Raw genomic sequence first — 23108 nt, forward strand, 5'->3', positions numbered from 1 at the left:
CTGATCTCGCGTCCAGTACTAGTCTGACACTATCGTCCTGTTTAAGTACGGACAACAAGGGACTTGAGTACGGCGAATTCGATAACTCGATAACATCCCAACACAGCATTTTCCTAATCTCATGCTTTACAGCTTCTCGTCGGGCGTAGGGTACTGAATAGCTTGTTTTGCAGAACGTTGAGTGGGGAAGCACTTCCATTTTATACTCGAAACCTTTTATTACTCCTGGTTTCTTTGAAAAGATTTTCTTGTAACCTACTAATAAATGGAACAACTCTTATTTCTGCTCCCCCCTGAGTTCAGTCGATTCCTTGGCTTTAGCATCGATCTCCTCTTTGTCAGAAGGTAAGTCTTCATACTCATTGTCATTTATGTCATCCCATTTAGTCAGGTCATTTGTCTGATCAAAGCACGATTTGCCTGTCCTCTGTCGTCTCCAAACCTGATGCAATGTCAACACTGCCTTCACTTTACTCCTTAACAAGTTAACAACAAATTGTTGTTGATTTACGATAAAGGTACACACTCCAGATTCAATATCTATCACTGCTTTTGTTTGTCGAAGAAACACCATCCCCAAGAGACATGGAACTGACAAGTTCTTTACTATTAGAAAGTGGCAAAAAACCAAAACAGATTCTATCTGCAGTTGAAGCTGCGTCTGTAAACTAACTCTCTGTTTCAATGGACCAATCGCTCCCGATATGGAGCAACCCTGAATCGGCAATGATAAAACTTTTGAAACAGAAGACACCTGTCTGAAGAGACATGATGACATCACATTGATGTTTGCTCCTGTATCGACAATGGCTGTGACAGGAATGTTGGCAATAGAAATCTTAATCGAAGCCTGGACCTGCTCATCATAAATGTCATTAATGTCTTGAGCTTCTAGGTCAGGTGCAAGGTCATCTCGTAAGTCGGTCTCATGATCGTACCGTATCGCATTAACATACTCAGAATCAGAGTATTCGTTAGTACCCCCACTGGGAACGGCAGCGACCTCTAGGAGGCTGAAAGGCGCTGCCTCTAATTTTCCGCAGGATGTTTAACCTCTTTGTCATTCATGGCCTTAAGTGTTTGTTCCGTTTCATATTGGTGCTGGTTATGAGGTACAAATGCCGGTGTAAAGGGGTAAAATCCACTGGGTGCATTCACTTGTGAATAGAATACTTGAGACGGCTGCTGTCGCCCGATCTTTTGGTTGCCGGCAAAACCATTTCCTTGTGAAGGAAAGTTCGCATTTGGTGCCGTTTGAAAATTGTTCCGCGGTCCTCTATCCTGTGAAAAGTTGTTCTGATGTTGTGCTGGGTGGCCTCCGCCTTGCCCATGGAACTTGCTATTTTTCGACCTATAACTTTGATTGTACACTGGCCCATTTGAAATATTACCAATCGTTTGTGGAGAATTTCCATACTGCTCAGGCGCAGAATTAAAGGGTGGGTTTCCGTACTGATGTTGTACCTGGTGGTTGTAAATTGGGTGGTATCTCTGCTGATTACTGTAATTGGTTTTCTGCTTCCGTTTAAAGTTATTGCCGTTTGCGTTTTCATAACGGCTGGCAGGTTGGTACCCGCGATCACAGTAGCGCACTCTCTCCTTCGGCGCATTGTTGTCCGCGTGCGATGCATTCTGCTGGCTGCCAGGGAAGAATTTGCCGCTGCCAACCTTGGAGCGCACATCCTCGCTAATTAAATCTAAGGAATCCAGCACAGAAAGGAATACATCCGTGTCTTCTTCGGACACATTTACTAGTTTCTCTCTAGTAGACACAGGGAGTTTGCTTTTGAGAATCGTAATTACGTCCTTGGAAGAAATCGGAGCATCCCAGAATTTAATATTTGCTAGATACTTCTCGAAGTATCGCAGGAGACTTCCATGCTTCCCATTGAAAATTTCCGCACCATGCACCTCCTTCCTTAATCTTTGCTGTACCCCATTACTCCAAAATTTTGCCAAGAACATTTTCTCAAACTCTTCATAATTCCTACACGTGTCTACCATTTCCGTTCCCCATAATGCTGCATCACCAGAAATAAAGCCAGTGACGAACTGAATACGCTGTCTGTCTGTCCAGCTCCTGGGAAATACGCCGGAAAAATTCTTTAGGATCACGATGGGGTGTATTTCTCGCTTCTGCGGATGAAAAACAGGAAAAGTGCGATGCTTAATCACACTTTCCTCTTGCATTAAAGTCACAATTGTGGACGAATTATTTATTTTCCCCACAAGATGCTCAACAGGACTGTTGTTTTGCATGCAATCAGGTGGTGAACCATAAGGAGTTGACTGACATACGTAACCGTCTATAGAGTTGTTCCCTAAAGTTTGTGTATGCGTGTGCTGATTTTCTACCCAGTTTCTCAGCATTCTGACCTCGTCCACTACTTGCTGCTTCCACTCAGGAAAATCCCGTGTAAGTGTCCTCCGAATCTGTCCCAATTCAGAGACCACTGTGTCTCCCGACTTACCAGGAGCAGCTAAGATTTCATAAGTTACATCCTTGACAGTCTCCCTAAGCTCCTCCCTGACCTTCTTTTCGATAAAAATATCTTTACCCTTTATCCATTCACCATAGTGTTCCGACAATGCCTCCGCGTGTGCTTTCACGGTGTTCTTAACCTGTTCTTCAATATTGATTGAGTCTATCTGCCTCGACAGATCCTCCACTACACCTTCAGTGTCAGATACTGCATTTCTAACTGAGTTTATTTCTTTGGTAGCTGCCTGAATTTTTGTGTTTAATGTTCCTGATACTTCAGCTATTTCACTTTTCGATTGTTCCTGCATTTTCTGAATTTGATCACTGATCTTAGTTTGCACCTCACCCAAATGGGTATTTAATTCAGCCGTAATTTCTTTATGCAGATCTGTTTTGATTGTGCCTAGCTGTGTTTTTAATGATTCGCTTACAGCATCTAATCGGACGTTAACAGCCTCAATTTGTGTTTTTACTGATTCGCTTACAGCATCGAATCGGGCGTTAACAGTCCCATTTTGTGTTTTTACTGGTTCGCTTACAGCATCTAATCGGGCGTTAACAGTCTCATTTTGTGTTTTTACTGATTCGCTTACAGCATCTAATCGGGCGTTAACAGTCTCATTTTATGTTTTTATAGTCTCATTTACTGCGTCAAACTGTTGTTTCAACATTTCCATTAACGCACCGAGGTCATTTGTAGCTGCAGCGGGAAGAGTTTGGACTTTAGGGTCACTTTCCCCTGTTACACTCATAGTTAGTTCAGTTTCCACACGGGAACCTACCGTTCGCGATCGTAAAGGGTATGGAATACTATTAACGTCTCCACTCCCGTCTCCTGTTGTCACCTGTCTCTGTTTACTATCTGCCTTTTTCGTCAGTAAATCACGTGCTACGCAAGGCTTTCGTCGTTTGTCAGTGACGTGGTGAGTCCGCTAAGAGCACCGCTCTTGCGTGAGCAACAAATGAAATTCTATCTGGCGAGAAGACAAGATGGAACCTAAACGTTTCAGACAAATGAATTAAGATGCTCTTCACTGCAAATTGCACACACTATCCACCATGTTGAAAATGTAATACAGCTTTACTAACAATGGAGAGAAATAATTTCTATTATCAGACTACGAAGAATTTTACTTTGAAAGATAAAATAAAGAAGATTTTCTATAGCGGGAAGGAGATAGAAAGGATGTGGATCGACTTGCAAAAGTAACGTTCCTACTGAAGCACTACACTGCGTATGCAAAATTCTGACTTACTTATTGATGGCTTCGTTAGCACTATGTTGTCTCAGCAAATTCGCGTCTCTTTTCTTTTCCTTTCTCTCGATAATTAAACTGCGTTATTGACCAGCATATATTCCGTCATTCTCACAAGGATGATGTGTACATACGACGACAGAACATTTGAATCGGTAATTGTAAGAACAACACATGTCCACTTTTTGGCAAAAATTAGATATATGCAGAGAAGCCTTCAGGATACTTAGATGCAGCATCTACGCAAAAATCACACTTGTCCTACACATATTAATGCTTTTACAGGCATACAGTTTTTTGTGTTCTTTGTAGTAACAACATGAGTCCAGGACTTATGTTATTATTGCAAGAAATGGCAGATGGCAGCAAACGAACATATTCAGATCTTGTTTCATGTAGTGAACAGAATGCATGCCAGATGGCAGCACATCTGACGCCTGTGATCTTGTTACCTGTGTGCATTGTTGTAGCAGCAGCGTATAGAGTGTCGTTTAGTTTTGTTTATAGAACACGTTTCTTTGGATTATCTATGCACAATGTCGAAGGAGAGAGGTGCGCAACCGGAACTATATAAAGTAAATGACATAAAAGCTGCCAGAACGAAGGGAATTGGTTACGTGAATCACAGTGGAAGAGAAATTAACGCTGTAAAAATACGACCTGACTGTGAGTAAGTTCAAAGGCTATGTGAATAAATCTCTTGTCTGTGTGTTTTTTACTTCTTAGAGGTTGCCATCTGTTCTAAGTTTTATGGTACGTAAATATCATACGGATAATTTACTCTATCAATAAAAAATAATTGATTTTAATAATTTTTTTTGCAACTCTTTTACATTTCCTGACATTGGTATTCGTGTATTAATAAGTTTCAGATGTAAGAAACTGTGTTTCAAGAGGATCTCTGAACATGAACAGATAGATATATTCTCTAAATTTTACGATTTTTAGAGTAAGAACACACAAGATGGTTACCTTGCAGGGCTGATCGAAAAAGAAGACGTGGTACGCAGAAGAACCCGGAAAAATGATGGCCAGCCTAAGCCAAGAGCACTAAATTATCGATATCACGTGGTAATTGGAGATGCTGGGCGGGTCGAAGTGTGCAAAAAGGCATTTTGTAGCCTTTTTGGCATTACAAATGAACGTGTGCGACGAATTTGTAACTGTGTGAAAAATAATGTTCGCCTGTGTGACAGTAGAGGATGTACTGCTTCAACTAATGCAACACCACAGGAAGTCCAATCGATAATTGAGGAGCTTATTAAAACATTCCCTACGAAAATCTCACTTTATTCAAGCAAAGAAATGTATTACTTAAATCCTGAATTATATGTAAAAAGTATGCACGAACTGTTCATGAAGTTATATCCTCATACCAGAGTGTCATATGGAATTTATTTAAGGGTTTTCAACGAGCGTTTTAACTAACGCTTTGGGGAGGGGGGGCGCAAATCGATACTTGCTGCTCTTGTGAGTCACTTTCAGTGAAGATTAAGAGCCCATCATTGAACGATACTGCGATGCATGTGGCTGTACATAAAAGAAGAAGCAAAAAATTCTATTTAAAGATGGATGCTGTTAAGGAGAAGTGTGCAGAAAATGAGCATGTGGTAGCATTGTGTTTCGATTATATGCAAAATCTGCAGTTGTCTAAGCTCCCAGTACAGGAAGCTTTTTATTTATGTCAAATTAACGTTAATGCATTCTGTATTGCAGACCTAAAGAGCAACAAATCCAAGGTATATCTGTACCACGAAGGTACTGCCCACAAAGGACCTAACGAAGTATGCTCGTTTTTGGTTGATTACATCAACACAGAGATACCTGATAGTGTTACTGAATTACACCTGTTCTCGGATGGGTGCCCTGCGCAAAATAAGAACAACACAGTGGTTAGGGTAATGAACTGCCTTGTAAGTTCTGGCAGATTCAAAGATGTATTCCAGGATTTTCCTGTGTGTAGCCATTCATTTTTACCATGTGATCGTACATTTGCTTCCATAAAGCGGATGATAAGAAAAAAAGACAGAATACATTATTTGCATGAGTATGTTCTATGTATGGTGACATCATCCAAAAAACAAAATATTATTGTAAAGCTTGTTACCACAGAAGAGATTTTGCGTTACAAAAAATGGTGGTCCAAATTTTATAAGCGATCCTGTTTGTCTGACGACAGTTATGGGACGAATGTGGACAAAAGCAGTAAAGTGAAATTCGCAGTGTCCTCATTTATGAGCTTCCATCACAGTGAAATGTTTCCAGGTAAATTTGACTCTCACTATCATATTGATGGTCTTGTAAAACACCACTTTTCATTGCGATATTCATTACAGAGAGAACCAAAGTTGCCTGCAGAAATTGCATATAATAAAAAAGTTGCAATCAATGTCAAAAATTGAAAGATGTGGGAAAATTAATGCAATATATTCCTGATGATCACAAAGCCTTTTAGCTGGAATTGACTGAGTGGCCTTCTGTGGACACACCTGAAGATGATTCATAATAAATTTTTGGTGTAAAATAATCTGTATAGTGTAGCATTAATCCTTCATTGTCCTGTTTTGGTGAAATAAGTAATTTGATTCCTAATTTCACGATTTACATAATCATATCTTTAGTCTTTCCATACAGTGTGTGCATACATTAACAATATTTTTCAATTTCTCTGTAAAACAATATTAGACAATGTACAAGTAATACTGTACATTAAATTTATAAAATAAAGTAATTTTTGGTAACATAAACAAATGTTGATGTTAAAATGTCTGTCCAAAATGTTCATCCTGCAATAACAACATACGTCCGTGCAATTAAAAAAAATCGTTCATGCAAAGTTATTACATTTATAGTACTTTGTTTTATTGTTAAAGCTTACCTAACATACACAGTCAATATTAAAATTAATGGCTTTATCCTACTGTCCATTATTTAGCCTGTATACAGTATTTTGCCTCTCCTGAAAAATTTACTTTTTTGTACTAATGTTGTTTTTACAATTACTGATTCATTTATAAACACAAGCACATAGAAAATTTTCCCAGAATTTGAACTAATTTTTGGTCAAGTCCCTGTTCGGGCGCCAAGTATGATGTTACACAATAAAAGTGGTGTTGTTATTCAATGGCAAGTTGGAAATTGAGATTTAGCTTACTGTTTTATCAATCACAATTGGCGTAAGAATCATGGATTGACCATTGTCATAAAATATTGCATTATGAGATGTGAATAGTTTTTACTTGCAGTTTCGCGTGGCTTGAGGCAGTCCCAACTAGCGTGCTATTGATTAAGAAATTGCGTTATCGTATTTTTAATTACTTCATGATCGTAGATACGATCATACCCGGTTGTGAAGTTATTGTTATGACAAAACAATTTCCTAAGGGACCAGAAAGTTCTTAAGGGCTCAAAAACAACTGTAACATCACACAAAAGGGAAATTCAATATTAAAGCTGATGCAAGAAGACGATAAACTAGTTTTCTTTTTATCAATGTAACACGCACATTGGACTGCTGATCTTGGTGTCTGTAATATTAGCAAAATGCATAATTAAAATGAAAATAATACTGAGGAGATAATAGGAATGAGCACTGCTAAATGATTCAGTATTCCCAGAACAAATATTTATTATAACTAAAACATATATCGTACCTTAAGCTTAGTACTACAATGACGGTAGATTTTTATGTCCGTATCATGTCCATTGAGCGCTCTTTTATATAGCCATTGCCTTCTTTGAGTCGCTCGTGCGTCGTCACGGTAAGTTATAACAGTTCTTTACACTTCACTCAAACTTAGACATAACACGTTTTTATACATTTAGTAAAAATTAGATCAGAGTGCCACAAATCTGCGTCCGTCTTACTTGAGAAAAACAGTACAAGTCTTAAGCGCTCAAGGCTTCATTTGTTCTCCAGCGAACAAAATAGTGAAGGATCGCATATCTATCCGTATTTTTCTGTTTATATTGCCGCCCAAAGACGACGAATTACATTATTTAGAAAATTCCACCGTCGCCATACAACGCCTCATTATACATTAATCATTATTTATAAACAAGTATTTGCCTTCTGGCTGAAAGTATTAACTACTCGTATTTGCTGTTTTAATGAAGTCAAAAATAGCGGATATCACAAGCTTCACTTCAAGTTCAAACGCATCCAAAACCTCTCAGACAAACGGAAGCTAAACGATGTCAAATTTAGCGTAAGGAGGGCTATGTGTGAAGCGTTCAGTGAATTCGAAAGTAAAATTCTATGTACCGACTTGACAGAAAATCCTAGGAAGTTCTGGTCTTACGTTATATCAGTAAGTGGCTCGAAACAGCATATCCAGACACTCCGGGATGATGGTGGCATTGAAACAGAGGATGGCACGCGTAAAACTGTCTTCACAGAGGAAGACCGTACTGCAGATCCTTCTCTAAATCCTCGCACAAACGAAAAAAATGGCTGACATCGAAATAAGCGTCCAAGGAATAGAAAATCAACTGGAATCACTCAGCAGAGGAAAGTGCACTGGACCTGACGGGATACCAATTCGGTTCTACACAGAGTACGCGAAAGAACTTGCCCCTCTTCTAACAGCCGTGTACCGCAAGTCTCTAGAGGAACGAAAGGTTCCAAATGATTGGAAAAGAGCACAGGTAGTCCCAGTCTTCAATAAGGGTCGTCGAGGATATGCGCAAAACTATAGACCTATATCTCTGACGTCGATCTGTTGTAGAATTTTAGAACATGTTTTTTGCTCGAGTATCATGTCGTTTTTGGAAACCCAGAATCTACTCTGTAGGAATCAACATGGATTCCGGAAACAGCGATCGTGTGAGACCCAACTCGCTTTATTTGTTCATTGGACCCAGAAAATATTAGATACAGGCTCCCAGGTAGATGCTATTTTTCTTGACTTCCGCAAGGCGTTCGATACAGTTCCGCACTGTCGCCTGATAAACAAAGTAAGAGCCTACGGAGTATCAGACCAGCTGTGTGGCTGGATTGAAGAGTTTTTAGCAAACAGAACACAGCATGTTGTTATCAATGGAAAGACGTCTACAGACGTTAAAGTAACCTCTGACGTGCCAGAGGGGAGTGATATGGGACCATTGCTTTTCACAATATATACACTCCTAGAAATTGAAATAAGAACACCGTGAATTCATTGTCCCAGGAAGGGGAAACTTTATTGACACATTCCTGGGGTCAGATACATCACATGATCACACTGACAGAACCACAGGCACATAGACACAGGCAACAAAGCATGCACAATGTCGGCACTAGTACAGTGTATATTCACCTTTCGCAGCAATGCAGGCTGCTATTCTCCCATGGAGACCGTCGTAGAGATGCTGGATGTAGTCCTGTGGAACGGCTTGCCATGCCATTTCCACCTGGCGCCTCAGTTGGACCAGCGTTCGTGCTGGACGTGCAGACCGCGTGAGACGACGCTTCATCCAGTCCCAGACATGCTCAATGGGGGACAGATCCGGGGATCTTGCTGGCCAGGGTAGTTGACTTACACCATTCTAGAGCACGTTGGGTGGCACGGGATACATGCGGACGTGCATTGTCCTGTTGGAACAGCAAGTTCCCTTGCCGGTCTAGGAATGGTAGAACGATGGGTTCGATGACGGTTTGGATGTACCGTGCACTATTCAGTGTCCCCTCGACGATCACCAGTGGTGTACGGCCAGTGTAAGAGATCGCTCCCCACACCATGATGCCGGGTGTTGGCCCTGTGTGCCTCGGTCGTATGCAGTCCTGATTTTGGCGCTCACCTGCACTGCGCCAAACACGCATACGACCATCATTGGCACCAAGGCAGAAGCGACTGTCATCGCTGAAGACGACACGTCTCCATTCGTCCCTCCATTCACGCCTGTCGCGACACCACTGGAGGCGGGCTGCACGATGTTGGGGCGTGAGCGGAAGACGGCCTAACGGTGTGCGGGACCGTAGCCCAGCTTCATGGAGACGGTTGCGAATGGTCCTCGCCGATACCCCAGGAGCAACAGTGTCCCCAATTTGCTGGGAAGTGGCGGTGCGGTCCCCTACGGCACTGCGTAGGATCCTACGGTCTTGGCGTGCATCCGTGCGTCGCTGCGGTCCGGTCCCAGGTCGACGGGCACGTGCACCTTCCGCCGACCACTGGCGACAACATCGATGTACTGTGGAGGCCTCACGCCCCACGTGTTGAGCAATTCGGCGGTACGTCCACCCGGCCTCCCGCATGTCCACTATACGCCCTCGCTCAAAGTCCGTCAGCTGCACATACGGTTCACGTCCACGCTGTCGCGGCATGCTACCAGTGTTAAAGACTGCGATGGAGCTCCGTATGCCATGGCAAACTGGCTGACACTGACGGCGGCGGTGCACAAATGCTGCGCAGCTAGCGCCATTCGACGGCCAACACCGCGGTTCCTGGTGTGTCCGCTGTGCCGTGCGAGTGATCATTGCTTGTACAGCCCTCTCGCAGTGTCCGGAGCAAGTATGGTGGGTCTGACACACCGGTGTCAATGTGTTCTTTTTTCCATTTCCAGGAGTGTATAAATGAACTAGTAGATAGCGTCGGAAGTTCCATGCGGCTTTCCGCGGATGATGCTGTAGTATACAGAGAAGTTGCAGCATTAGAAAATTGTAGCGAAGTGCAGGACGATCCGCAGCGGATAGGCACTTGTTGCAGGGAGTGGCAACTGACCCTTAACATAGACAAATGTAATGTATTGCGAATACATAGGAAGAACGATCCTTTATTGTATGATTATATGATATCGGAACAAACACTGGTAGCAAATACTTCTGTAAAATATCTGGGAGTATGCGTGCGGAACGATTTGAAGTGGAATGATCATATAAAATTAATTGTTGGTAGGGCGGGTACCAGGTTGAGATTCATTGGGAGAGTCCTTAGAAAATGTAGTCCATCAACAAAGGAGGTGGCTTACAAAACACTCGTTCGACCTATACTTGAGTATTGCTCATCAGTGTGGGATCCGCGCCAGATCGGGTTGACGGAGGAGATAGAGAAGATCCAAAGAAGAGCGGCGCGTTTCGTCACAGGGTTATTTGGTAAGCGTGATAGCGTTACGGAGATGTTTAGCAAACTCAAGTGGGAGACTCTGAAAGAGAGGCGCTCTGCATCGCGGTGTTGCTTGATCGCCAGGTTTCGAGAGGGTGCGTTTCTGGATGAGGTATCGAATGTATTGCTTCGCCCTACTTATACCTCCCGAGGAGATCACGAATGTAAAATTAGAGAGATTAGAGCGCGGACGGAGGCTTTCAGACAGTCATTCTTCCCGCGAACCATACGCGACTGGAACAGAAAAGGGAGGTAATGACAATGGCACGTAAAGTGCCCTCCGCCACACACCGTTGGGTGGCTAGCGGAGTATAAATGTAGATCTAGATGAACCTCTTACATTTCGAATGGTCTTATGAACTAATTGTTAAAAATAATTTTCTAAGAAAACATTCAGTACAACGTTTTATGCCTGCCGCCAGCTTTAAATGTATAAATTTTCCAGCATATCTAAGGTAGACTGAAGTTACCACCGACCGTAATTTTATGACTGGGGTATCTTTGATATGGGACTCAAGTTTTCTTTTGAACTGTTCTGTAACTATATTTTCTTAGTCGAGGGGTCGGTAAAACGATCAAATTAACGAGCAAAAGTTACACTCGATGTCCTTTCATCCTGAATTCTAGTCCCACTCTCGAACGTTTCTTTTACACACATCAAAAAAGTTTTGCATCACTCCGGTTCCCAGAAATCCTAAAGAAAGACGTTGACTGTGGATATTGTATCACAGACACGTCCCTTTGACTGTTCAGAGATGTCACTAAACCCGTCCAAAAATGTAAACAACCATGCATGAACAGCGCCTATAGCGCCTATTCAGCGGGAGGGGGGGGGGGGGGGGTGAGGGCCGATAGCCGATCAGTTCTAAGCGCTCTCAACAAGGGAAGTGTCCAGGCGTCTCGAAGTGAACCAAAGTCATGTTGCTCGGATATAGAGGAGATACTGAGACGGGAACTGTGGGGAACTGTCGATGAGATGCCTCGCTCAGGCCGCCCAAGAGCTACTTCTGCTGTAGATGAGAGCTACCTACGGATTATGGCTCGGAAGAACCCTGACAGCAACGCCACCATGTTGAATAATGCTTTTCGTGCAGCCACCGGACGTCGTGTTACGACTCAAACTGTGCGCAGTTGGCTGGATAATGCGCATCTTCACTCCCGACGTTCATGGCGAGGTCCATCTTTGCAACCACGACACCATGCAGCGCGGTACAGATGGGCCCAACAACATGCCGAATGCACCGCTCAGGACTGGCATCACGTTCTCTTCACCGATGAGTGTCGCATATGCCTTCAATCAGACAATCGCTGGAGATGTGTTTGGAGGCAACCCGGTCAGGCTGAAAGCCTTAGACACACTGTCCAGCGAATGCAGCAAGCTGGAGGTTCCCTGCTGTTTTCGGATGGCCTTATGTGTGGCCGGCGTACGCCGCTGGTGGTCATGGAAGGCGCCGTAACGGCTGTACGATACGTGAATGCCATCCCCTGACCGATAGTGCAACCACATCGGTAGCATATTGGCGAGGCATTTGTCTTCATGGACGACAATTCGCTCCCCCATCTAGCACATGTTCCTTCAGAATGACATCGCAACCTGTTTTCCAGACATGAAAGCTATCGAACGTACCTGGGATAGTTTGAAGAGGGCTGTTGATAGACAAAGTGTTCCACCAACCTCTCTGAGGGGTCCACGCCGAATCACCGTTGTAAAGTGGGACAACCTGGCCCAACAGTGTCTTGATGAACTTGTGGATAGTATGCCACGACGAATACAGGCATGCATCATTGCAAGAGGAAATGCTACAGGGTATTAGAGGTACCAGTGTGTACAGCAATCTGAACCACCACCTTTGAAGGTCTCGCTGTATGGTGGTACAACATGCAATGTGTGGTTTTCATGAGCAGTAAAAAGGGCGTAAATGATGTTCATGTTGATCTCTATTCCAATTTTCTGTACAGGTTCCGGAACTCTCGGAACCGGGTGATGCAAAACTTTTTCTGATGTGTGTATTTTCATCATAAGTTGTTCCTTGAGTAGAATGAAGACTCCAGGCGAAAGACTGCATCCACTTCTTACCCCCGTTTTGATCTGAGCATTTCGTTCTTCGTCTTTCAGCCTTACTGTTCCTTCTTGGTTCTTGTACACATCGCAAAGTATCTGTCTTTCCCTCTAGCTTACCCCTATTTTTCTCAGAATTTCGAACATGACGCTCCATTTTACAATATCGAGTGCTTTTTTCAGGTTGACAAATCCTGTGAGTGCGTCTACGTTTATTTCAGTCTTGCTTCCATTATGAAGGGCAACTTCAGATGGTGAAGCTAATAGTGATCTAACTTTTCTTCAGTTTTCGTTTCCGTGCATCTGTACATTATTATTATTGGCAGTTTGGATGCAAGACCTGTTAAGCTGACTGCGCGATAATTCTCGCGCATGTCGGCTCTTGCAGTCTTGGGAATTTTGAGGATGATGCTGTTCCGAGAGTCTAATGGTATACCGGCAGTCTAATACCTTTTAGACATCAACGTGAATATTCGTTTTGTTGCCACTCCCCCAGTGATCTTACAAATTCCAATGATATGTTAATTGTCCCTTCTGCATTATTTTATTTTAAGTCTTCCAAAGCTTTTCTAAATTATGATTCATCAAAGAAGTTGTCCCCTTCATGGAGACCTTGTATTCTTTTCATCTATCCACTTTCTCCTCTGCATTTAACAGTGGAATTCCCATTCCACTCTTTAATGTTACCGCCATTGCTTTTAATTTCACCGTAGTTATTCGACTTTTCTGTACACGTAATCAGTCCATCAGACGACCATTTCTCTTTATATTTCTTTAGGCTTTTGTGCAGACATTCGCCTTAGCTTCCCTGCACTTAGTATTAATTTTCTTCGGAACTGACCTGTATTCATGAACTTTCCTGAACATTTTTATACTCCCGTCTTTCGTCATCAAGAGCAAGACCTAGACTGGAATATTCTCATAAAATACTTTGGAACATTGACCGTAAGTGCTAGACGTTCGCTGTAAGTACAACTCTGAGATTAAGAGGCTGGGGGTTGGCTCAAGACAAAAGGGCGTGGCGGGCCGCATCAAACAAGTCAGAAGACTGGTAGCCGGAAAAGAAGTAAGTTGTAACCTCAATGGCTAACGAATTCTACGTCCAGGTCCCTTTCCCCACTTGCTTTAGGGGCCTCGTGGATCCCTAAGCGAATGCATGTGACATCTCGTCTCACCAGCTGTGTGGTAGGTAAGGTACTCAAGAAACAGCCTTGGATACTCACAAAAGGTGTATCATAATTAATAAAGCAAAATGACACGTTTTACAATAACAGAAGTGTGCAGACATTAAGTCGTCAAGAGTTGCGGCGACTTGAATTCCCGTCCTGCCTCGTCTGAACTTACTGTGGCGCAGTCTGCTGCCAGACGCTGCTTGCCGGCCACATCACGACCTCTCTTGTCATCCAGCTCTCCTTCTGCGATGCTCGCCTTCCTGCAGCAGGCCGATAGCCCCACCGCCGTATTAACATTTTGGTAGGTATCGATGTCAGTATCGCCGCCACTGAACTTTGTTCTTACAAGTTTTTGTATGTCCATCCTTTTGGCAGGAGGTCTCTAGGACGACGGCCGTTTACTATTGTGAGAAAATAAACACATACAACCGTCCTTATGATTTTATTTATTTTGTTGCAACCAGTTACGACGCTTCAATGTGCTATCTTCAGGCCGTAGTTGACGCTGAAGGGATTAACACGATCCCTAAATACACTGCATCATTGGACAACGTAACTGGTTTACACAGACTGTCTGTAAACTTTGATGTCAGCACTCAAACTATCAGCTGCCAACAGGGAATTCCACTGTTAAATGAAGAAGAGAGTGAGTCGATAGGTAATGTACAACGAAAACCTCTATGAGGGGAACACCTGTCTGACTACGTGACAGAAGAAGAAACAGTATGGAAAAGATAGGGGATCCGGTATTAGAATCAGGATATGAATAAGCTTTGGAAGGATTGCGTCAAATTAGGCAGAAGGGATAGATAACAATTCATCTTCCTAAAATCATTGGGGAAGTGGTAACAAAATGACTGTTCACGTTGGTGTGTAGAATATGTGAGTCTAGCGATACAGCATCTGACTTTCGGAAAACGCATCATCCACACAATTCCGAGGACTACAGGGGCATACAAAAGGGGGAATTATCGCACAGTCACCATAACAGCTGATGCACTCAAGTTGCTGGCAAGAATAATATAGTGTAGAAATGAAAAGGTAATTGGGCGATCAATTTGCTTTAGGAAAAGTAACGTCACCAGAGACGCAGTTCTGATGATGCGAATGGTATTAGCAGCAAGGCTAAAGAAAAATCAAGACACGTTCACAGGGTATCTCGATCTGAAAAAAGTCTTCGGCTGTGTCAAATGGTGGAAGATTTTTTCTGAAAGTCTGAAAAAATAGGGATAAGCTATACGAAAAGACGGGTAATATTCAAGACGTACAAGAACCAAGAGTGAACAGTGAGAGTGGAAGGCCAACAACTAAGTGCTCGGCTTAAAAAGCGTGACAGTAAGGGGTACAGTTTTTCGCAACTCATGTCCAGTCTCTACATCATAGAAATAGAAAGATTCAACAGTAAAATTAAAATTCTAGGTGGAAGGATATCAATGAGATTCGCTGATGACATTCCTACCCTTAGTGAATGTGAAGAAGCGTTACAGGATCTGTTGAGAATAAAATATGGATTGAGAGTAAAACGAGAAAACACGAAAGTGCGAGAAGTAGCAGAAATGAGAACAGCTAGAAACGTAACATGAGGTTTGGTGATCAAAAAGTAGTTTAGTCATATATTCCTTCCCCTACTACAGCGTTTTAGTTCATCGCAATGCTTCATCGTGCATTACATTCTGAATTAACCCTTCAGTTCCATTGCACACCTGTCTATTTCTGCATCGGTTGCTTGTAATGCTGGCACATAAACCTGAACTGCTGTTGATGACGTTGGTTACATTTGGAATCTGGTGAGATTAATTCTATCTTTCGAAATTGATTCGCTAATCCATGTACACTCCTGGAAATGGAAAAAAGAACACATTGACACCGGTGTGTCAGACCCACCATACTTGCTCCGGACACTGCGAGAGGGCTGTACAAGCAATGATCACACGCACGGCACAGCGGACACACCAGGCACCGCGGTGTTGGCCGTCGAATGGCGCTAGCTGCGCAGCATTTGTGCACCGCCGCCGTCAGTGTCAGCCAGTTTGCCGTGGCATACGGAGCTCCATCGCAGTCTTTAACACTGGTAGCATGCCGCGACAGCGTGGACGTGAACCGTATGTGCAGTTGACGGACTTTGAGCGAGGGCGTATAGTGGGCATGCGGGAGGCCGGGTGGACGTACCGCCGAATTGCTCAACACGTGGGGCGTGAGGTCTCCACAGTACATCGATGTTGTCGCCAGTGGTCGGCGGAAGGTGCACGTGCCCGTCGACCTGGGACCGGACTGCAGCGACGCACGGATGCACGCCAAGTCCGTAGGATCCTACGCAGTGCCGTAGGGGACCGCACCGCCACTTCCCAGCAAATTGGGGACACTGTTGCTCCTGGGGTATCGGCGAGGACCATTCGCAACCGTCTCCATGAAGCTGGGCTACGGTCCCGCACACCGTTAGGCCGTCTTCCGCTCACGCCCCAACATCGTGCAGCCCGCCTCCAGTGGTGTCGCGACAGGCGTGAATGGAGGGACGAATGGAGACGTGTCGTCTTCAGCGATGAGAGTCGCTTCTGCCTTGGTGCCAATGATGGTCGTATGCGTGTTTGGCGCCGTGCAGGTGAGCGCCACAATCAGGACTGCATACGACCGAGGCACACAGGGCCAACGCCCGGCATCATGGTGTGGGGAGCGATCTCCTACACTGGCCGTACACCACTGGTGATCGTCGAGGGGACACTGAATAGTGCACGGTACATCCAAACCGTCATCGAACCCATCGTTCTACCATTCCTAGACCGGCAAGGGAACTTGCTGTTCCAACAGGACAATGCACGTCCGCATGTATCCCGTGCCACCCAACGTGCTCTAGAAGTTGTAAGTCAACTACCCTGGCCATCAAGATCTCCGGATCTGTCCCCCATTGAGCATGTTTGGGACTGGATGAAGCGTCGTCTCACGCGGTCTGCACGTCCAGCACGAACGCTGGTCCAACTGAGGCGCCAGGTGGAAATGGCATGGCAAGCCGTTCCACAGGACTACATCCAGCATCTCTACGATCGTCTCCATGGGAGAATAGCAGCCTGCATTGCTGCGAAAGGTGGATATACACTGTACTAGTGCCGACATTGTGCATGCTCTGTTGCCTGTGTCTATGTGCCTGTGGTTCTGTCAGTGTGATCATGTGATGTATCTGACCCCAGGAATGTGTCAATAAAGTTTCCCCTTCCTGGGACAATGAATTCACGGTGTTCTTATTTCAATTTCCAGGAGTGTATATTTTACTAGTAACACATGAATAATTGTGATTGGGGCTCCAACTTTATCGCTTAGTACCTGTGGTCACCTTTACCACTTCGGTTATCCGTGCACGCCTCGCTCACCGACTCAAGTTTGATTATATCCTGTTGTTTGCATCCACTACGCTCACACTTCCTGATTCCTGAACGGGAGGATGCACAGACTAATTACCCTGTGCAACAATGAAAATGTAAATCGAATGAAAATAGCCAATTCCTATTAATTTTAATGTGCTGATCGCGAATATCACAAAGACAATTCAAAATTAGCTTTTTTTTTTTTTTTTTTACGGTGAGATAATTACATACGAATTTTTAGGTTAAGTTTAAAATCAAATATTATAATGGTTTATCAAAGTCATAAAAATTAGTAACAATGAATTATATTATTGTCCGGCGGAGGTTCGAGTACTCCCTCGGGCATGTGTGTGTGTGTGTTCGTCCTTTGGATAATTCAGGTTAAGTAGTGTGTAAGATTAGGGACTGATGACCTTAGCAGTTAAGTTCCTTAACATTTCACACACATTTGCACATTTTTTTTATATTATTGTCCCTAGTGTTATTGGTGTACAATATTTTGGATATAAACATTTTGATACCAATTTTAGTGATCTTTTTGTGTCTCTCCGCTTCAACTTCAGTGACTTTATTAATGCATGTAATAATTTTTGCACATTCCTTTCCAGGTTAACTTCCAGTTGTTCAAGTTGACTGCTATTGAAGTGAACAAAAATGCAGCGAGTTTGTGTTAACAGTGCTGAAACATTTTGCTATGTGTGTGGAGATGTGGTATTTACTTCACAAAAACAGAATATAATTCCATTGCTTAAAAAAGCTTACAGTTATTATTTTGGGTTCAAAATAGGCGATCAGGAAAACCATGGGCTCCACATGTGATCTGCAACACTTGTGCCAGCAACCTCAGGAATTGGATGCATGGGAAAGGATGTTCAATGCCATTTGCAGTGCCCGTGATCTGGTGCGAGCCAACTAACCATGTCAGTGACTGCTACTTTTGTATGGTTCCTCCTGTCAAGAAGGAAATATCTAAGAAGAAGAATCGGACAGTGATCTATCCTAACATCCCATCAGCTACAGTCCAGTACTACATGTATATTTAGTTAGTGAGTTATTTATACAAAAATGTAGATTACTTTAAAAAACTAGAGCTAAATATTTATGAATATGACGATTTTGTGTCATTGTATACTGAAATAAACATAACTAACTTAAAGTCATGCAATTTACACACTTTCACTTCAAATTTGTTGTTCAGTGTTTTTACAGTTGCCATTTTAGCCCGTCAAGGCATATATACCAATGATTATCATAAGGTCTGACTCTTACGATACAGTGTCCTTCAGATAGTGTGTTAATCATAACTAATTCTATCGTTAACCCTGTCAGACTCGAAATATTACTTGTTTTATTTCATTTTTTCATCGGATTGTCAGTTAAACGCTGAGTCAGAACAATGTGAAAAACAACTGTTACATACGTTAAATGGACACATAGGGGGTTGTTTCGAATGGGGTCATTGTGCATCAAATATCGTTACTTTTGGTGATCAGGCAAAATGAAGTTAGTAGGGCTACACGACAGAGAGAATATTGCCATCTGCTTCTGTGAGATTCCTGTAAAGAGTGCCTTGAGGTTCCATGTGTTTTTAGACGCTTTTATTCTGTTGCATGTTTTTCATCTGGAACGAAAATTCTGCATTGTTTTACTAATGATTCTTTGCTCTCACTCTTGGAAATAATGCAAGACAACACTGATTTTTTTTCATTCGAAATGGAGATCACTGTCTTCAGCTAACACATCATCTCCACTTTCTCTATTACTGTAAGTCTGAGTCGGTGTCAATATAAATCCCTTCCAAAAGACACCCCATAATATCTTCTTCCTTTACTCTGCGAGCGTTCATTATGTGAAACTGGAAATACAACAACCTGTTACAGGTATTTATGCTGGCCTTAGAGCCGCCGTGGTTTCAAAAGGAGGTACGCAATAATCTCCGTATACAAAAGGCAATGGACTGACTGACTCATCAACGCCCGGCCGAAACCACTCAGGACAGAAACTAGAAATGTGGAGAAGATGTGGGACTTACACTGCAAGCGTCGTTTAAGAAAGGTTTTTTCAAAATTCCAACCCAAAGGGGCTGAAAGAGTGGATGATATTTTTTTTCTTTTTTAATGTCTGTGTTAAGGAAATTTCTGAAGCTAGATCTATGAAAATTGTTATTTGATTTCTCGATCAGAAATAATTAAATACGCTTCAGTATTTTTGGAAATTTAATCCTTTGTGGGTGAAATAGTGAGTCAATTTTTTTTAAATATAACGTTATTAAAGAACTACTGCTGTATTTGTAAAGCTAAATAGGCGAAAATTGGTGTCTGGCTTCTCGGCTATAGATGAAAAATGTATGTTTCACTGTTTTAGGAAATTGAACCCTTAGGGGGTGAAACATTCTTATTCACTACCAAATCATCGCTCAACCCAAACCGCTAAGGATAGAAACTTAAAGCTTCGAGAGGGTGTAGATCTTATACTGCAGGCCTGGTTTAAGAAGGGATTGTCCGAAATTCCACTCCTAAGGGGGTAAAGTATGAGATGAAAAGTTTTTTGAACCTAGAACTACGAAATCTGGTATTTGGTTTGTCATGAAGAATACGTGTTTCAGCGTTTTTGTAAATTCAACCACTACGGGTGTGAAACAGTGGGTGAATGGCTTTTTCTTTTTTTTGAAAATAAATAATCACACGACTTTTAAGGCTACATCTGCGCTTACTGGTATTTGATTTTTCGGTTAGAAACAAAAACAAATCGTGTTTCATTGTTTCTGGAAATTCAGCCCTTAAGGGAGCGCAATAAGCGATGAAAATTGTTAAGAAAATATTTCACTACATTAAAAAATTGTAATTCTAAATTTATGAAAATTGGTATTCCACTCATCAGTTGGATATAAAAAAATCTTTGTTAGGGGATGAAATTTCCGTATCAACTATCTCAAGAACGAAAAATTCATTATTAACAAAAACTGTGGAATCCATGTACCAGGGTCGCTTTTTGGTCGGCAGTACATTCGGAAAAGACCATTCTGACGATAAAATAAATACATAAATTTAATTTTTATCGCAAAACAAAATGCATAAATCTGAACAGGACAGTTTTCTGTACCCAAACCATGCCCAAAACAGGCAGTAATTTGGAAACAGAGAGAATTGTGCATTACATATGATAATGACTCCCACACTCGCTAGTCTAACTGCTAAGATACGAAACATAAGGCAGCATCCACTGGAGATGTAAAGGGTGGCTACAGATGTAGTTACTGTGCATATTCTGCGAAATGAGAAAATCCTTGGTGGCGTGAAGCGGAACCACATCGTCTTAAGAGGTTAAACTACTCACAGCAATTCAGTCTCTGTCGTAAAAACCGTTTCAGGGCATACCGTATCCCAGGTGTATCATGTTATATTGGTATTGATATTACCCTCTATACGGTAGACCCGAAATAATAGTTTCTATTGCACTTCACTTCACTGAGATCTACTACAGCCAGATTCTGCCTTCACATCGCGCTTTTAGGATTTTGAAGTTGATAAGAAATGAGAGTTTTGTCTGCAAAAACTGTGAGAAAAGGAGTGCGTAAAAAGCATTTAAAAAAGGGACAAGATTATAAGGACGTGAGAGATATCAGGGAATAATTTTTGTGTCACTAGAAAGATGCGCAGGGGTAAATATTGTAGGGAAAGATCAGAGATTTGGGGTATAAGAAATAATGGAGACGCTGGGATCGTATTTGTAAAATTGAGGAGAGGAGATTATGTAAGGTTGCATAAAATCAGATGTTGTTTTGAGCGATGATGATTTGGATGACCACTTTTATGTTCTGAACCAGGCCCGTAATGTACCTTGTGTTACGGCTTGTCAAACACAAGTAATCATCCGATATCAGCTCCTCACAGGTCGTAAGGTAAAGCTCGTTCAGTGCTAACATTTGTTTGTAAAGTTTCTGACGACTCTATAACGAGAGGGCCGATCCTACAAAAAGAAAACATAGAAACAGTCGTTTGTGTTTCACTTGGTGTGAAACCTGATTACGGTGTTGGGGAGGGAGACAGCCAAAGCAGATGCAGTGTTTCAGAGAGGGCTGAGAGCAGCGAATCTCCAAAGCCGTGGCCGCGGCGTTGCGGCGCGTGCGTGCTGCTTTGATCCCCGTCCCCGAATCGTGTGGCGGTGATAGGTACTTCTGCAGCCGAGCAATTAGCGCCGCTGCGCGGTAATGAGGCCTCGGTCGTACACCGCCTGTGCTGTGCTGTACTGTGCCGTACTGTGCCCCGCTACGGGTGCGTCCCTTTGAGTAGGCGGGCCCGCGCAGCAGGTGAATAACCTCCCGTGTACCCGCCTGGCACGTCTCGTGTGCAGACCAGGGCAGTGCCGATACAGGCAGTCGCTATACACACCCGGCTCAGCAAATGCACTCTCTGATTCGGACACATTTCTGTTGTACACTGTCCTCTCCCCGATGCTATTCAATCTGTATATTGAGCAAGCAGTAAAGGAAACAAAAAAAGTTTGGAGTAGGTATTAAAATCCACGGAGAAGAAATAAAATCTTTGAGGTTTGCCGATAGCATTGTAATTATGTCAGAGACAGCAAAGGACTTGGCAGAGCAGTTGAACGGAATGGACAGTGTCTTGAAAGGAGGGTACCAGATGAACATCAAGAAAAGCAAAACGAGGATAATGGAATGTAGTCGAATTAAATCGGGTGATGCTCACGGAATTAGATTAGGAAATGAGACACTTAAAGTAGTAAAGGAGTTTAGCTATTTGGGTAGCAAAATAAATGATGATTGTCGAAGTAGAGAGGATATAAAATGTAGACTGGCAATGCCAAGGAAAGCGTTTCTGAAGAAGAGAACTTTGTTAACATCGAGTATAGATTTAAGTGTCAGGAAGTCGTTTCTGAAAGTATTTGTATGGAGTGTAGCCAAGTATGGATGTGAAGGATGGACGATAAATAGTTTGGACAAGAAGAGAATAGAAGCTTTCGAAATGTGGTGCTACAGAAGAATGCTGAAGATTAGATGGATTCATCGCATAACTAATGAGGAGGTATTGAATAGAATTGGGGAGACGAGGAATTTGTGGCACAACTTGACTAGAAGAAGGGATCGGTTGGTAGGACACGTTCTGAGGCATCAAGGGATTACCAATTTGGTACTGGAGGGCAGCGTGGAGGGTAAAAATCGTAGAGGGAGACCAAGAGATGAATACACTAAGCAGATTCAGAAGGATGTAGGCTGCAGTAGTTACTGGGAGATGAAGAAGCTTGCGCAGCTTGTCGAAGTAGAAAGGATACAAAAAGGAAGACTGGCAATGGCAAGGAAAGCGTTTCTGAAGAAGAGAAATTTGTTAACATCGAGTTTTGATTTTAGTGTCAGGAAGTCGCTCCTGAAAGTATTTGTATGGAGTGTTGCCATGTATGGAAGTGAAACATGGACGATAAATAGTTTAGACAAGAATAGAATAGATTTCAACTGCTCTTCCAAGTCCTTTGCGGTCTCTGACAGAATTACAATGTCGTCGGCAAAGCTTGGTCAATCATATATGACCACAACAAGGGAGTACAGCAACAATGCACAACAGCCACGTTGTAAAGGTTTGTTGCCAATAGGGGCTGCCACGTGGAAAAAGTCTGCAACAGAAGCAGGACTGCCATGGAGAAGCCCTTAGCGGTGCGTCACAGCAGGCTCTGTCTTGGGTTTGTACGC

Source organism: Schistocerca cancellata, chromosome 5 (assembly GCF_023864275.1).
Source record: "Schistocerca cancellata isolate TAMUIC-IGC-003103 chromosome 5, iqSchCanc2.1, whole genome shotgun sequence".
Taxonomy (NCBI): Eukaryota; Metazoa; Arthropoda; class Insecta; order Orthoptera; family Acrididae; genus Schistocerca; species Schistocerca cancellata.